The 18,935-nt window shown below is 42.7% G+C and overlaps 1 pseudogene; it reads right to left on the bottom strand.

Moving 5' to 3' along the window:
- Positions 1 to 1,836: 1,836 nt before the first annotated feature.
- On the bottom strand, positions 1,837 to 1,953 carry LOC126459670 (5S ribosomal RNA; annotated as a pseudogene).
- Positions 1,954 to 18,935: the final 16,982 nt, after the last annotated feature.

Raw genomic sequence — 18,935 nt, 5'->3', positions numbered from 1 at the left:
GTGATGGAGGTAGAATTATAATGCAGTTTACTACGTATCGCTCCCACACGGGAAACGCAGAAAATGCTGGGCTAATTCCAGTGCTTTTAAGCAGTCATTCCTCCGGCACTCCATAGGTGAATGGAACGGGAAGACGCCCAAATATGTGGTAGATGTGAATTATCCACGGGCAAATACTTTACAGTGGTTTGCGGAATATGGATGTAAATGTAGACATAAGTGTACGTGTAGATATAGATGCTGCAACATAACTAATGAATGAGAGCTTGATATATCATCAAGTGGAACATGAGCGTCAACTAATTATTTTAGTGGCTTTTATTATTAACCACTGTTGTGCCTCCTTTCGCAAATACAGCAGGATCGTTCAGTTATTCTCATCAACAGTAGTTGCAGATTAACCATTTAGTTTCAGGCACTAACAGGTTGCTCTGAAACAAGGAGGAGGGAGGTGGGGTTGACTATCGCAATAGCATACGCGTTTCTGCTACTGTCAGACAGGAACCATTCGCACCCGTATTTGTATGTTGGAGGCAGTGTAATTTCAGGAGTTCGCTTAGGTACGTTCGTGTACTGAATGATTTGCAAGTGAGACTGATGTGAGTGTGTGTAAGTAATTTCAGGTTGTGCTGGTGCTGGCTGTAATTCTCACAATCGTAGCAGTAAAGGAACTAAAGTAGTGCTTCATTTTTTCTCTCACGATACAAGTCTGCGAAAAATGGGATTGTCTAAATGCTGTAGAAAAGACGCTGTGAATGTTGGCAATTTTAGAATACCCCCTCGTCATTTCAAAGAAACTGATTTTTTTACAGACTTGCATAAGAAACTGTTAAATTTATCATGAAAAGGAGTGCTTAAGAGCGTTGCATTTCCATCGTGTAACTTACCTTGTAGTAATAACGCCAGTTATAGCACACCACGTCCAAGAAAAGAAAAGGAGGAAGGTTTTAACAAACGTTAGATACATAAAAGAGGCGTAGAGACTTTAGAGAAGCTTTTATCATGGAAGAAGAGTGCCTGTTCTGATAAATGCATATTTATAGTTGACATTGTCTGTAATTCTTCAGACAAAGCTAGTTTACAGAATCCATTAGCGGACTGCAGAGGAGAAATGCTCGTCTGAAAAAAATGCACACAAAATCGCTAGCACGTAATACAGGTCTTCGAAGTTTGTTTTCATCAACGAAACGTCTGCGCGATAACAAAGTAATAAAAAGGCTCTTGTGTCTCGTGAAATTAATGGAATTCTAGGAAAATTTTTTCGCCCAGTCAGATCAAAAGATTGTTACGTGATCAAAAGGAGTTCGGTGGGTAAAAGAGTAAATCTGCAATTCAAGTATTTAACGCACCATTTTGCAAAAAGGTAGCAATTTTAAAGTCTACCTTCAGTGTGAACCTTGCGTTGTTGGATAAACCGCAGTTTCAGCTGCCACCTAAATAATTTTGAATTATGTTTTTGTTAGAATAGGCGTTTCCAATGCTTTTTACAATTTAGGTAATTGTACAATTCCTTGAGTGAAAATGAATAAAAATTGAAAATGAGCTTTACATAGCTCTTGTTTACTCATTAAAACTTTTCTCAGGGCCAGCTTAGAAAATTGCATGCCCATTTCTAACACTTACTTTGACAGAAAACTGCAAAGCACTCCGTCTTCAGGCCACAAGTGGCCCATCGGGACCATCCGACCGCCTCAAGTTGAGGATGCGGATAGGAGGGGCGTGTGGTCACCACACCGCTCTCCCGGTCGTTATTATGGTTTTCTTTGACCGGAGCCGCTACTATTCGGTCGAGTAGCTCCTCTATTGGCATCACGAGGCTGAGTGCACCCCGAAAAATGGCAACAGCGCATGGCAGCTGAATGGTCACCCATCCAAGTGCCGGCCACGCCCGACAGCGCTTAACTTCGGTGATCTCACGGGAACCGGTGTATCCACTGTGGTAAGGCCGTTGCCCAGAAAACTGCAAAAAGAGACCATATTCTGCACTTTTTTTCATGTTTCGATTCGTTAGATCCTTGATTTAAAAAAAAAAAAATAACAGCAGTGTCTGATTAAAAGCTGAGCAAGTCACAGAACATAACAGTAACATTCTAGCAATAGCAGACTAGCACCTTAAACATACCACAAACATATGGCATAAATGTTATAGCGCTGTTCCCGGACACAGGCTGTTCCTCAGTGACATCACAGCGCCAGCCAATAGCGGCACAGAATGGTTACTGCTCGAACTTATTTTTCTACCTGCCCTGGCAACTTGTATTGATCAGGAGATGCCTAATAGAATGAAAACTGTGGAAAAAGTACGGTAACAGCCCACAAAAAAAGGCAGCAGAAGAAAATCTAAGAGAGAAACACAAATCACAACCTCTTCTCCTCTCATGTGTTTAAGACTTACACTAGGAATTATCACATCGCCATTGAGAAGTAAAAGTGCTGTTAACATTTCCTAAGACCACGTTGAGATGTGTCTAAACGCGGGGGCATGTCTAAAGGCAGGGAATGACGCAACTTGCCTGACAATGCCGCTCTATTGTAGTTGCGGAAGGAACGAGAAGTTTTTTGCTGTTCAGAGGAAGAGTGAGTGCACCAAAAACGATGCGGTCTGCAAGTCCACATAAAACTTTACGACCCAATGGCGCACGGGGCTTTGCGGGAGCACAGATGCTGGCAGAGATATCTGTAAATCTAAGCGCAACTTTGAATTGCATCTAGAAGAAGTAGTTTTCGGTAAGTACTGCGTGAGCACAAACCAAGACCTATGAATCTTGTTAACAAAGAAGGCGACTGGCGAGACTTAAGGTCCGAGCTGGTCAAGCAAAATTTACACCACACTGAAGTCATGGTTTCTGTAGAATGCCAGGGGAAAAAGACAGAAATTTTAGGTGGGACACTTCCCTTTCCGCTAGGAGGTTTTGTGAAATATTTCCGCTGGAAACCATTCAATCCTCTGATCGTGAAGGAAAGCGATAACTACAACCATCCGTTGCTGGTAGACGACCGTTGTGCTTCCGCCAGGCCACAGCCGCTATGTATTTACCTATGGATTCTGCGTTATCTTTTTATTACCAGATAAATTATCACTCAAAACTAGATGGACCCTAAGAAATGAATCTCTACATAAATTCCTTGCCCAACGTGAATTAACAAAGGTATTATACTGCAAAGTTTTTCTACGATGCACTGTTGTTTAAGTTGGGAAGGAATGAGACAGACGTTACTGGCTGCACACATAGAGATACATAATCAATTGGAGCTGTCAATCTCAGCCAACTATACTAGAAAAAAAATGGTTCAAATGGCTCTGAGCACTATGGGACTCAACTGCTGAGGTTATTAGTCCCCTAGAACTTAGAACTAGTTAAACCTAACTAACCTAAGGGCATCACAAACATCCATGCCCGAGGCAGGATTCGAACCTGCGACCGTAGCGGTCTTGCGGTTCCAGACTGCAGCGCCTTTAACCGCACGGCCACTTCGGCCGGCAACTATACTAGATTATCGGTCACAAAGATGCAAAATCCAGTCGTTAAGTAGAAAAGTATTAATACAACAATGTGTTAGCATTCGTGTAATTAATGTAAGTCCACAAGATAACCAGCAGCAGATGGCTTGAGCAGCACGGACGTGCACAGATTCGATATGATATCGAAACCGCTATGTACCTAAAAAATGGAAAATTGCTCAAGTCACACCAATACCGAAAAAGGGAAGTGGGAGTGACCCGCTGAATTACAGCCCCATATCAATAACGTCGATTTGCAGTAGGGTTTTGGAGCATATACTGTGTTCGAACATTATGAAGTACCTCGAAGAAAAAGATTTACTGACACGTAGTCGGCACGGCTTCAGAAAATATCGTTCTTGTGAAACACAACTAGCTCTTTATATTCACGAAGTAATGAGTGCTATCGACAGAGGATGTCTAATTGATTCCATATTTTTAGATTTCCAGAAGGCTTTCGACACCGTTCCTCACAACCGTTTTCTAACCAAACTGCGTGCCTATGGAATATCGCCTCAGATGTGCGACTGGATTCGTGATTTCCTCTCAGAAAGGTGACAGTTCGTAGCAATAGACATTAAGTCATCGAGTAAACCAGAAGTAATATCCAGCGTTCCCCAAGGAAGTGTTATAGCCCCTCTATTGTTGCTGACCTATATTAATGACATAGGGGACAATCTGAGTAGCCCTCTGAGATTGTTTGCATATAATTCTGTCATTTACCGTCTTGTAAATTCACCAGATGACCAAAACGAATGGCAAAACGATTTAGATAAGATATGAGTATGGTGCGAAAAGTGGAAATTGACCCTGAATAAAGAAAACTGTGAAGTTATTCACATGAGTGCTAAAAGAAATCCGCTAAATTACGATTACGTGATAAGTCACACAATTCTGAAGGTTGTAAATTCAAATAAATACATAGAGATTACAATTACAAATAACTTTAATTGGAACTATCACATAGATAAGGTTGTGGTTTTGGGTAGAGCAAACCAAAGACTGCGATTCACTGGCAAAACAGTTAGAAGGTGCAACAGGTCTACTAAAGAGACTGCTTACACCACGCTTGTCCACCACATTCTGGAGTATTGCTGTACGGTGTGGGGTCCGCATCTGGTGGGATTGACGGATGACATCGAAGAAGTTCAAAGAAGGGCAGCTCGTTTTGTGTTATCGCGAAATAGGGGAGACAGTGGCACAGATAAGATACGTGAATTGGAGTGGCAATCATTAAAACAAAGCGACGGGATCTTGTCATGAAATTTCGATCACCAGTTTTCTGCTCCGATTGCGAAAACATTCTGTTGGCACCCACCTACATAGGGAGAAATGATCATCTCAATAGAAGAAGACAAATCAGGGCTTGCACAGAAAAATTTAAGTGCTCGTTTTACCCACGCTCCGTTCGAGAGTGGAACGAAAGAGAGACAGATTGAAGGTGGTTCATTGAACCCTCTGCCAGGTACTTCATTGTTAATAGCAGGGTAATCACGTAGATGTAGATGCAGATGTAACCTTTGCTGTGCAACTAAGCAACCTTCAGGCCCCCCAGGAGGCATGCAACTCGATACCGCACCGACTACACGGCGCTGCGTGTGAACTCGTTATCACAAAGTGACCATCAGACCTGCAAATCATGGACTTTGATGAGTCTCAGGGGTACTGTAGAGAGCAGCGCGTAAGGTTCATTTCGTTGTGTGTCACCTGCGGCGTGGTGGATACGGATGACCACCGCCTTGACTGCGGATCGGCGAAGGATGTTTGACTTTTGGTGGGACCGGCTTTGGCTTCCCTCACACGCGTGACTCCCGACCGGATAACTTCAGTTCCTGGATGAGATGTGTTTTTCGAGAGCAAAATCGAATTCTAAGATGGGGATACGCGTCCACGCCATTCACTACTTGTTTGATGACGGTGAAAAAACAGTCCTCAATTTTTGGCACTACGAACGACACTGTGCGATCGTACGGAACCCCAAGTATCAGCAATATTTCTCAAATTTTCTCCTGCTAGAAGAAGTTGAACCACGAACTCTTTTTCTTTTTATTAGTATTTAACTATCAACGGCAACCACTTTGATACGAGAAGACATGCGTCGATAATTCCGTAGCGGGTAGCACCATGGAGCGTTGTAACGTGACGACCTCTTTTGTTTTTCTTCTTGTTTGGTAGCCGACGAGGATCGGCTCATTTACCATCCCCTCAGTATCATGAGCATCCTACAGCACGAGCTTTTGCAACACACTGGAGATTGTATTTAAGGGGAAAAAAAGTTGGGAAGTTGGCTACTATGCTGGTGGCACTGGTTCAAATGCTGCGCTTGTAATTTTTTTTTTTTTTTCAATTTCGTCGCACAGAGCATCATTGAAAGGTATATCTCATGCAAAATTATTGAAAAATAGTCATTTTTGCCTTAGTCATTTTGTTAATCAAATATCATCACAGCGCACTTTGCTCAAATGTGGATTCCGTTTGTGATTTGTAGTTAAAATTCCAAATATTTCGAGAGATCCAAAAATTCGCAACGATAAGCGAAATATTAACGGCTGCAGAAGAATTCCAGACACAGACGAAAGTACACACCCCTAATTTTGAACTCGATTGTGTAATTAATAACGATCAAACCCACTGCCAGTATTAATCTACGTACAATAGATCCCTTGCGGAACAAGGAGCGAAAACCGATTTGAAACAGAGTCGTCATTCTTTCACAGTACCGTATAAAAGAGTAAGGAAAGATATTCCCTTGCGTTTTCTTATGTATGCGCGAACCGTTCGGGAAAGAGTTGACGAGTTGATTCATAAATTAAAAAATATAAACGCGACCTGCACGAAATCGGGGAAGTTCACAACAGTGCTATAGGACTGTTTTTAAAATCTGGCATCCTTCCGTACGCGGCACGCGAAAAATTTCTTTTCATTATTGATTCGTGGGCAGAGCGGACTAATCATTTTACGATCAAATCTTTGTGGATGAAAGCAGTTGCACCATAATAATTATCTCTCAAAAATTCACTCCACTTTACCGTCCCTACAATGTTTATTTCTGGAGGCCGATTAAAATACTCACGAAAATGTTAAAAATGCTCCTTACTTGCTAAGGACTAATAAAGAAATTGCCTCGACGGAAGGTTAATTCTGCATCAATTTAGTGCACTGATTTCACAAGAATGACCAAATGCGCGGGGACCGCATCGGAGTTGATCGAAAAAAGAGCAATCATTTTGAATCCAAACGAACTGTGTTGTCCGGTATCGCTCCTGAAAAATACCTGAACCTGCAAGGCAGTAGCTCCCATTAAATGTGCGTGGTGCTCTACGAATTTGTTTTTCGGTTGCTTCTACGACAAATACCATCCGGAATTCTGTTCTAGTACAGCAAGCGATGGAAGTGGTAGCGAATAAGACGATTCTGTAATCTAAGCTGTAAGAAACAGAATACCCAATTTAAGAAAGTGATTGCCTTATTAACGAAATTACTACAAGAAAATCACTATTTTTGAATAATTTTGCATGAATTATGGTATTTAATGATATACCGTGCTATAAATTTGAAAGAAAAAAAAAAGAAATTACAGGGGTAACATCCGAACCAGTACCATCATTGTGGAACACATGAAACTTAACCGCTACGCTATGCTCGCTTGGTAGAGCTTTGAGCAACGTTAGGGGTATAGGAGATACTCATAAGTCTCCAGTATCGATTTTCTCGGAAATTAGGAGTTGTCACATGAAAAGCCGCTATCCAGGTCCCTCTACAGCATACCTAAAACTCATCAAAATCCGTGATTAACTCTCCTGATCGTCCCCCTGACAGTCGTTGCTGACCAAGGATAAGTGTCGGCAGTTACGTGATGGGCGCTACGAGCAACTGCCGGAATTGACTATCGTTTCGAGCTACTCTGTGTGGCTAATCTATCAGTATACGTCTCCGAGAAGCACGTCGCACGGATTTTCTGATAGATGGCCGCGAAGCTTGGTCTGTTATTTGTCCCTCCTCTATGTGCACACTGTATGAACTGCTATTCAGAGATATTAGCTATGCCGTAGGGTTCTGAATATTGAATACTATGTGCTTCTGCTTTGAGTTAAGCCCGTTCTATTTAAAGTGTTAATCGGTTCAGCTGATTCCTCATGTCGTTGTTACTTATGTATATAATGTTCGAACCTGGTTCTTAATTTGTGATTATTACATGTCCTGCCTTTAAGCAATTGATTTTGGACTCAAGATTAATTTTACCGATTGGTGTTTTAAGTGAAGTCTTGAAGGCATTCTGGATTAAATTTTATTTACGCATTCTCTTATAAAACTAGACTGGGTAACCCCAGTTTAAACTCAAGCTATCTACAGGTTCAGGAAGACCCAAATGTCCGTTAACGTTTGAAAATTCAGTACTTCACGGATTAACGTAGGTAGAGAAGCAGAAACTAACACAGTTGCTTGAAATGATATGGGGTTTTATTGCAACCAAAAAAGTGGAAAAATGAGCAACATATGACGCTTCATATGATACAAAAGCAATAGAAAGCATAACATTGATTTTTAGGGAAGACGATGTTCCATATAACAATTCCTCAACATGTCGGGTGTCATTCATCAACAATACCTCTAGTCGAGGGACAATGTTGTGAACAGCACTGTACGGCATATCAATAGGTATTATGAGAAATTGTTGTCAGATGTTGTTTCTTAGTATTCCTAATGAGGTCGGATGATCGATTAGACTTGCAACTGCAGGTGACTCCACAACCAGTAATCACACGGATTGGGGTTTGAGAACCTAGGAGGTCGAACGTGACGGACGTGGCGGCTCAGCACGCGATCTTCAGCAAATGATGTGCGCAAGAGATCTATCACACTAGATAGAAGTCGTACCTTCCAGCAGACGTTTAACAGCAACATATCGGCGTACCTCGCACCCGTCACGCTGAAAGTTTGAAAAGCAGTAACCCGCATTTCCTCGAAGAAAAAGTTTGAGATCATGATTAACGTGGTAAATCCACATCACACTGCGACTTCCTGGTCACGCAACGGGGTTACCGCGACAGTTCTAGGATTTTCGATAGCTGGGATTCTGCACTTGTGGGTGCTGACGGACCCTTGCAGTGTGAAATAGGCTTCGACTGTCCAGCGCCATCTGCCATGCGGTTTTTGCACTTGTTTCTGGTTTCAATAAAATATCATGTCGTTTTAGGCACATGTGTCGAGTTTTACCTACCTACATTATTCGGTGAATTAATGCAATTTCAAATGTTAACGAACTATTGGGTCACCCTGTACTTTGCTACCTGTTCTTTGGCTAAATTTTCGTTTTATTTATGAGAGGTAAAATAATATTTTTGTGGTCTACATTTCACACTGTTTTATAGTCGTTCCTTGCCTGTTTCCATTCCTGTCTTTACAGGTAACTGAACCATTAACTAAATATTTTTGATGCTTGATGTGTATTTTTGATAACATCTACATCTACATCTACATTGATACTCCGCAAGCCACCCAACGGTGTGTGGCGGAGGGCACTTTACGTGCCACTGTCATTACCTCCTCGAGTTTCACATGTGTGAATTAAAATGTTTTCGTTTCTTTTAATAGTAACTTAGGTCATACCGTGCTCTGTTGAATTTATGTAGGGGGAGAACCACCTGAGTGAGGACCAGGTTTATACTATCTCACCATTTCCAGTTTCAACGCAGAATTCCAGTTTTAAATATTTAGTGGTCATTCCTTGCATTTATCTAACAACAGCATGGAGATACTCCATTTAATAAATTTGTACTTGAACGAGATTTCCGATTTCTGCTGCGAGATTTGAACTCGGATTTCCAGCTTTGCGGGTGCGATCGTGTTAACCGCTTCGGCTATCCGAGCACGTCCCCTGTTCAACCCAAATCTCCATACGCCGTACACTAGATACTAGTGTCCCCTGTCCATTATTCCTCTTTGCTCGCTCACAGCCCTACTGCATTCTCAGGAGAAGTCGAACATTGTTGTGCATCTGCGCTGAAAGATCGATACGCCTTCACGCGCGTTTATTTTATAAGTATGCATGAACGGACACCATACCTATATAATAAATTTGTCTTTTTTTCTGGATAAAGTTTCTGTGGCCTTCTCCACCAGTCATCACGGCGCCTAGAGTATCAGCAATCAAACTGACAGCCTGCAGCCGCGGGTTGCCCACCTTCGCAGGCACACCGAAGCACTACACAGCCGACAGGCAATATTGATGAACGGCCACAGCAACAACCGCAACAACAACACCACAGCAAAGACACCAGTAGCCACCAGGGGCCACTAACGGCCCACATAAACATAAGGAAGAGGTCGCTGCAGATCCTGGAACTATTTTCACACGTCAACCACGTGATGGAAAATACACTCCTGGAAATGGAAAAAAGGACACATTGACACCGGTGTGTCAGACCCACCATACTTGCTCCGGACACTGCGAGAGGGCTGTACAAGCAATGATCACACACACGGCACAGCGGACACACCAGGAACCGCGGTGTTGGCCGTCGAATGGCGCTAGCTGCGCAGCATTTGTGCACCGCCGCCGTCAGTGTCAGCCAGTTTGCCGTGGCATACGGAGCTCCATCGCAGTCTTTAACACTGGTAGCATGCCGCGACAGCGTGGACGTGAACCGTATGTGCAGTTGACGGACTTTGAGCGAGGGCGTATAGTGGGCATGCGGGAGGCCGGGTGGACGTACCGCCGAATTGCTCAACACGTGGGGCATGAGGTCTCCACAGTACATCGATGTTGTCGCCAGTGGTCGGCGGAAGGTGCACGTGCCCGTCGACCTGGGACCGGACCGCAGCGACGCACGGATGCACGCCAAGACCGTAGGATCCTACGCAGTGCCGTAGGGGACCGCACCGCCACTTCCCAGCAAATTAGGGACACTGTTGCTCCTGGGATATCGGCGAGGACCATTCGCAACCGTCTCCATGAAGCTGGACTACGGTCCCGCACACCGTTAGGCCGTCTTCCGCTCACGCCCCAACATCGTGCAGCCCGCCTCCAGTGGTGTCGCGACAAGCGTGAATGGAGGGACGAATGGAGACGTGTCGTCTTCAGCGATGAGAGTCGCTTCTGCCTTGGTGCCAATGATGGTCGTATGCGTGTTTGGCGCCGTGCAGGTGAGCGCCACAATCAGGACTGCATACGACCGAGGCACACAGGGCCAACACCCGGTATCATGGTGTGGGGAGCGATCTCCTACACTGGCCGTACACCACTGGTGATCGTCGAGGGGACACTGAATAGTGCACGGTACATCCAAACCGTCATCGAACCCATCGTTCTACCATTCCTAGACCGGCAAGGGAACTTGCTGTTCCAACAGGACAATGCACGTCCGCATGCAGCCCGTGCCACCCAACGTGCTCTAGAAGGTGTAAGTCAACTACCCTGGCCAGCAAGATCTCCGGATCTGTCCCCCCATTGAGCATGTTTGGGACTGGATGAAGCGTCGTCTCACGCGGTCTGCACGTCCAGCACGAACGCTGGTCCAACTGAGGCGCCAGGTGGAAATGGCATGGCAAGCCGTTCCACAGGACTACATCCAGCATCTCTACGATCGTCTCCATGGGAGAATAGCAGCCTGCATTGCTGCGAAAGGTGGATATACACTGTACTAGTGCCGACATTGTGCATGCTCTGTTGCCTGTGTCTATGTGCCTGTGGTTCTGTCAGTGTGATCATGTGATGTATCTGACCCCAGGAATGTGTCAATAAAGTTTCCCCTTCCTGGGACAATGAATTCACAGTGTTCTTATTTCAATTTCCAGGAGTGTAGTTCCGAGGTACTCATCCGCCGAAGCGCTATAAAGGCCGGCGCTCGGTAGCACATCGGCAGTTCATCGACCGCCAGCAGACTTGGATAGCTGCCGCCCCGGCAGCCTGGCCTTGGATCTTCTCGCTGATCTCTGGGTTAGGCTTGGTATATCGGAGAAGTCTCTGGCGGAGACCAGTAGGAAATTATTTCAGTTGTTTTCTATCTTATTCTTATATGTAGTTGTGATTCGAAGACGGGTCACTCTGTTTTGTGTTGATGTTATACTTGGAGAATGTGTTTTGGTTAATTGAACAGTCCAATAAATTGTTTCGGACTTTGAGCGTTAGTTTCTTCTGCTTGCGCAGACATATCAATAAGTATTACGTTTTTTGTGTTCTGCCACCATACCATTCCCTGGTCCTCGCTTGCTAATGCGTTTCAAGTGCTTTAATTCGAACTCGCGTATTACGACCGGGAAACACACTACTGAACAGTGTGTCCGTTATTAAAAATGTCGTTGATCATATGTAAAAATAAGTCACAAAAATGTATCATTGAAACCGTAGGCCGAGTCCAGGTTAATGGTGTTACCGTAGGCTTGTCTCCGTCCCCTAGACTTAGAACTATGTAAACCTAACTAACCTAAGGACATCACACACATCCATGCTCGAGGCAGGATTCGAATCTGCGACCGTAGCAGCCGATGGTTCCGGAGCGCTTAGAACCGCTCGCCCACACGGCCGGCCGGCGTGCTCCCTCTCGTTGCCGCTGCTTCTATGTTGTGCCGCGAACAGGACAGTCACCTGTCGGCAAACCGTTACCCTGGCCAGGGGGCAGCACGAAAGGGGTCCATCACTGATCCCATCACAGCACACGAGCTCTCGCTTGTCCCCATAGCACATGCTCCTCTCTACTGCCTTTGACATCCATAAGCAACAACAATCACCTTACTAAGTTTTCATAAATATCGAAATAGGCATTACCATTAAAGTCGCTCTCTTCATTCAAAATTCGTTAGGAATTTTGTTTTCTGTGACTGTAAATTTCAAATTTTTCTGAGATGTTCACGAACCGTCCTGTTTGAGCCCTGTGTAAGATGTCCGAGCTATGATTATTGTTTGATAAAGAGTTTTAACGTCGCAATATGTTTTGTGCGTATGTGGCTCCTCGAATCTAATTTCGCAGCTCCCTCCTGTTTCCGTACTGTTTATTGCAATCGCTGCTCTTAATTTTATACACGCCTGAATCCAGACACACGCATTCCTACCATAACGAATTTCCTGCCTCGGTCGAAAATATAGGATGTTTGACGGATTTTCACTTTGAAGGTGACTGTTTGGTTGTTTGAAACTTCATGCCAGATTAAAATTCTCTGAGTCCAAGTCCGACACCCAGTTTCGATCAGCCAGCAAGTTTTAAACTGTAACATTTTATTCACCTGGGAAGCTTTTTTTTGTTTTTGTTTTTTTTTTTTGTTTTTTCCCATTTCCTTTACGTAAGCACCTATCAGATTTGTCTGACGTCTTTTCGTTGTTTGTTGCTGTTATGATCGATAGTAACGCGATTTCCGCTATATTGAACACGTCAAAGCTAACAGTGTCGAAGTGAATTTTTTTCGTCTCTTTCTATCATCAAAGGTAAAATTAATTCAGTCTTATACTAAAACAACAGACTGACAACAGTAAAACAGTCGTCAGTGCATTAATAATTTAAAAAGCTATTTGTATACATCCATGTTTTCCGTGATAAAGGGCTTTGAACTTCCGCAAGTAATTCAGAACATTTTCCACGCTCCCATATGCTGTATGTTCCCAAACTACTAACGAAATTAATGCAGCAGCTACGAGTAATATTAGATCTCTGCAACACGTGTCATTAATGCACCGCTTGCGCACAGCAAACAGTCTCTGAAACGTGTGTGTAATTTCTCGTCGTACACAACGTCGCCTCCGCTGCAAATCTGAAATGCATACAGCGCAACCGACGCGCGCTCGCTGGTAGCGTGTGCTCAAGCGCCCATGTAGAATATAGCTTGCCAATTGCTCTCCGGACACAGGAGTTTGATACCGGCGTGAAACACGTAATTGTTCACTGAAATTCCATTTAGTGAGAAACTCCTCCCGATTTCGTGAGTCCATAGACATTCTCATCTCATTCCCTTTAAAACCAAATAGTTACAAATGTTTAATAGCGCATCCTAATATTTCTAACATCTTATTTGCAAATAACGTTATCATAAAAGTAAAATATAAGCTATACTTTCAAAAGATGATTTTCCAAAACTGTCGATTAAAACTTTGCTACTTAAAACGACTGCATGACAAATATTGTATTAATTATTTTCCATGAAGAATTTGTCAGATTATTTATCCACACAGAGATCATAAGGAGGGCTATATTTATTGGGGTGAAAGTCTGTTTTCTTATTTGGACAAATTAAAACCGTTGTGTGTTAAAGTAATCCATGACACTTGCCTTATTACGAAAAAAGAGCGTACGGAGTATCATATCAACTGTGTGACTAGATTGAAGAGCTTCTAACAAACAGAACACTGCATGTCTTTAGACGTAAAAGTAACTTCGGGGACGTGCGGTTCTAGGCGCTTCAGTCTGGAACCGCGTGACCGCTACGGTCGCAGGTTCGAACCCTGCCTCGGGCATGGATGTGTGTGATATCCTTAGGTTAGTTAGGTTTAAGTAGTTCTAAGTTCTAGGGGACTGATGACCTCAGAAGCTAAGTCCCATACTGCTCAGAGCCATTTGAACCATTTTTTTGAACTTCGGGGAAGCCCCAACGAAATGTTACAAGACTTTCACTTTTCGACATATATTTAAATGACGTAGTACTTCCACGAGGCTTTTTCGTGAGTGATGCTGTTCTATACAGACACGTCGCAGCGCTAGAAAATTGTAGCGAAATGCAGAAATACCTGCAGAGGATGGAGGCTGGCTTGGTGGCGTACAAATAGACAGAAACACCTATAAAGTATGATTATACGACTGCAAAACCTTTACTGGGAGCAGTTTCTTCCATAAAAGTCCAGGAGTATGTGTAAGGAGTGATTTAAAGCGGAACTACCACATAAAACTATTCCCAGTTAACGCAAATATCTGACAGATCCACTGGAAGAATCCTAATGAAATGAAGACCACCAACGAAGTAGGTACCCTAAAAAAACGCTAGTTCGAGCGTTACTTGAATACTGATAGTCAGTCTGGAGTCTATGCAGATAGGACCGATGGAGGATACAGAGAGGATTCAAAGAAAGACCAGCGGGTTTCGTTACAGGTTCATTTATTTTTGTGTCGTCAGTCTTCTGATTGGTTTGATGTGACAAACCACGAATTCCTCTCCTGTGTTTGTCTTTTCATCTCAAAATAGCAATTTTAACGTATGTCCTCAATTGTTTGCTGGATGTATTCTAATCTCTGTATTCATCTAGTTTTTACACTCTACAGATCCCTCTACTATCATGGAGATTATTTCCTGATTTCTTAACACATGTCCTATCGTCCTGTCTCTTCAGTGTTTTGCATATATTCCTTTCCTCGCCGATTTAGCGGAGAACCTTTTAGTCCACCCAATTTTCTTGTGTAACACCACATCACAAATTCTCCGATTCTCTTCTGTTCCAATTTTCCCATCCTTCGTGTTCCTCTGCCATACAATACGTACATTCTGAGCAATTTCTTCAAGTTAAGTCCTATGTTTACTACTAGTTTACTCTTCTTGACCAGGAATTCCCAAGTTTGGTCAGTGCTAGTCTGATTTTTATGTCATTCTTGCTCGTCCATCTTGGGATATTTAGCTGCCTAGGGCAGAATCCGTTAACTTCCTACTTCGTGATCACCAATCCTGACGTTCTCACTGTTCTCATTTCTGCTGCTTCTCATTACTTTCGTCTTTCTCGACTTTACTTTGTCTATATTCCGTGCTCATCACACTGTTCATTATATTCAACGAATACCGTAATTCTTCTTAACTTTCACAAAGGACATCAATGTTGCAGATACTCTTATTTGATATCCTTTTACCTTGAATTTTAATCCCACTCTTGACCCTTTCATTTATTCCCGTCAATGCTTCTTCGAAGTATAGATTGGACAAAAGGGGTGAAATAAAACATCCCACCTAACACCCTTTTTAATCCAAGCACTTAGTTCTTGGTCTTAGAGTCTTACTGTTCCCTCTCGGTTCTTGTACAAATTGTACATTCCGCCTTTCCCTAAACCCTACTCCCATTTTTCTCAAAATTTAGAACATCTTGCTCCATTGACCATTGTCTAACACTTTTTCCACGTCGACATCGTCTATGAACGTGTCTTCATCTTTTTTCCGGTCTTGCTTCCATTATCAGTAACATTGTCGGAACAAACTCTGTGGAGCCTTTTACCATTCGTTGTCAATGCCAAACTGATCGTCTTGTACCAGATCCTAAATTTTCTTTTTCATTTTTCTGAATATTATTCTAGTGAGTAACTTTCCATTTCTTCAAATTTTTAGTTATGCCATTTTGCTTTAGCTTTCCTGTACCTCCTACTTATTTCATTCCTATCCACTTGTATTTCTGTATTCCTGATTTTTCCCAGAACATTTTTTTCTACTTTCTTCTTTCGTCGACCAAGTAAAGTATTTCTTCTGTACCTTCAGTTACCTTCCATTTAACAATGTTTTTCTCTCCAGATTCTGTGATTGCCCTTTGTAAAGATGTCCATTCCTCTTCAATTGAACTGTCTGCTGAAGTATTTATTATCGCATTATCTATAGTCTCGGAGAACTTCAAGCGTACCTCTCCATTCCTTAGCACTTCCGCATCCCATTTCTTAGTGCACTGATTCTTCCTGACTAGTCTCTTAAGCTTCAGCCTACTCCACATCATTACTAAAGTGATATGTGTCTATCTGGTACTAGTTACGCCGTACAATCCAATATCTGATTTCGGAATCTTTGACTGACCATGGTGTGATCTAACTGGAATCTTCCCGTAACTCACGGCATTTTCCAAGTTTACCTCATTCTCTTGTGATTCTTGAACTGGACATTTGCTATTATTAGCTGAAATTTAATGCAGAATTCAATTAGGTTCACAGTGATGCTCAGCCAACTCCATTTGTAGACGCTGTAAGAGATACGTTCTGCATCAGGCTGTGGTTTACTATTCCGGGAGAGTAGGTTTCTAAAAGATTCAACAAATATATTGCTTCCTGTTACGTATACCTCGCGAAAAGATCTTGAAAATAAAATTAGAGAAATTCGAGCCCACGTGGTGCCTTACCAGCAATAGTTCTACGGGCGAACCATTCGCGACTGGAACAGGAGAAGGGAGAAGTGACAAGGGTACACAAAGTGGGCACTGGTTTGCGGAGTGTAGATGTAGATGTAGATTTAGTACGTAAAGTACAACTTAAAAATTATATTACCATATAAAATGTTATTAATTCTTTTAACAGAACTAAACGATTAAGTTACTGTAAACAATGAAATGAATTTAAACCTTCGGAATGGGTTTAATTCAACTATAACAATGTCGTGCAGCACGGTTGCATACTGATTTCCAGATGCGTGTAGTACAAGACTAATTAGTAGCGGAACAACAAAAATACCGCGTAAATAGTAATGTACAAAGGGTTGTTTTAATTATGCCTGGAAAAAATACAGTTACGTAATATATTTGCTGGTTCGTGTTTCCAGTCCTGGTATACCCTCTTTTCCCTGCAACACAGAGGAAGCAAACAGAATGGGGTAGCGCGGTGGTTAGCACACTGGACTCGGATTCGGGAGGACGACGGTTCAAACCCGAGTCGGGCGACCCTGATTTACGATTTCCGTGATTTCCCTAAATCGTTTACCACAAATGCCGGGATGTTCCTTTGAAACGGTATGGCCGCTTTTCTTCTCGATCCTTCCTTAATCCGAGCTTGTCCTTTGTCACTAATGACCTTTTTGTCGATGGGACATTTAACACTAATCTTCTCCTTCTCCTAGAAGAAGAAGAAGAAGAAGAAGAGGCAGCATTAAATGGTGCAACCCCGTTTGTCTCTTCTAGCGGAGTACTTTGGTTCTGAGGTGCGGGTGTCTCTGTGCGTAGCAGGACTGCTATCATGTACTATTAAAAAATGTTCAAATTTGTCTGAAATCTTATGGGACTTAACTGCTAAGGTCATCAGTCCCTAAGCTTACACACTACTTAACCCAAATTATCATACGGACAAACACACACACCCATGCCCAAGGGAGGACTCCAACCTCCGCCGGGACCAGCTGCACAGTCCATGACTGCAGCGCCCTAGACCGCTCGGCTAATCCCGCTCGGCCATGTACTATTAAACAAACAAACAAATTATTACATAGCTTTGTTTATTGAAGATCATAATAAAAACTTTATGATAAACCCTCGTAGGCTCCATTGTTAAGATTGTGGAGAAACAAGCGCTGTATTGTTTCAGAGATACTGAGGCGGGCGATTATGACAGGACTTACCCCAGTTCACTGCTAGTAGCGCCACGTCACCATAACGCGTCTGTGCATAGCACAGTATTGGTTCAAATGGCTCTGAGCACCATGGGACTTAACATCGGAGGTCATCAGTCCCCTAGAACTTAGAACTACTTAAACCTAACTAACCTAAGGACAGCACACACATCCATGCCCGAGGCAGGATTCGAACCTGCGACCGTAGCGGTCGCAGACTGAAGCGCCTAGAATCGCTCAGCCACACCGGCCGGCACACAAATATTGCACCATAATTAAGAATGAAATTAAAACTTAAAGTTGCTTTTTCAAACTTTTTCAACATATGCTTCAGTGTAATTACGTTAAAACTGTCAGTCTCAGACTGATTAGGTCAATATTTTATCGAAGTAAATCGTTTTAAGAAAAAAATAAGTGGCGCTAAATAATAAAGCTAGGGAGCCAGAAATTGGTCATAATATGCAGATGCATGTCAAAATTAACTGGTACAAGTCTCAACGTGATTTAAGTGACATTTTGATCAGAACCCACGTTTTTAAGAAAAACTGAGGGCGCTAAATATTAGACTTAGAAATGTGAAAATTTGTATGACGCTCTAGTTCAACATAAAAATAATAACTACGTGGCGCCATTAACCTACCTCTAATACTTTTCGAGTACTTAACTGAAAACTAAATTTGAAACAAGAACGTCCTAATTTGTAGTAGATTAAGTATCTGTTATATTAATGCTAGAAAGTTTTGGTTACAGCACGTGATGAAATTTATTAAATAATACGCTATTAGAAGTTTTAGGGCCTTGATGTTAATAACAACCAATACAAGGTCTCTTAAAGTTGTAGTTCAGCAGCCTTGGTCTACTGTCAGTTCCATTCTAAAAATTCTAGAAGGCTAAGTTTTAATGCAGGCGCTCTAAAACTTTTTTTTGTGATTTTAAACAACTACATTCACACAAAAATTACAAATTGATTCATAACATTGTTATTAAATATTGTGTGTCCGAGAAAGCGGCCGTTTAGAGACTGCTGCCGTGCGCATAAGGCGGATGACAGCAGGTGTTCCCTTGGCCGTCCGCTGCGCCACAAACATAAATACAGCCCGAGAGGCAAGACTAGGCCCTGCTAGTCGAAAGGATCGGCTAGCCAGAGAAGCACCCCACTGACGGATCAACCAGACAA

This window comes from Schistocerca serialis, chromosome 2 (assembly GCF_023864345.2).
Source record: "Schistocerca serialis cubense isolate TAMUIC-IGC-003099 chromosome 2, iqSchSeri2.2, whole genome shotgun sequence".
In the NCBI taxonomy this organism is placed as follows: Eukaryota; Metazoa; Arthropoda; class Insecta; order Orthoptera; family Acrididae; genus Schistocerca; species Schistocerca serialis.
The sequence above is the reverse complement of the archived record's forward strand: the minus strand, read 5'-3'. Positions and strand labels throughout refer to the sequence as shown.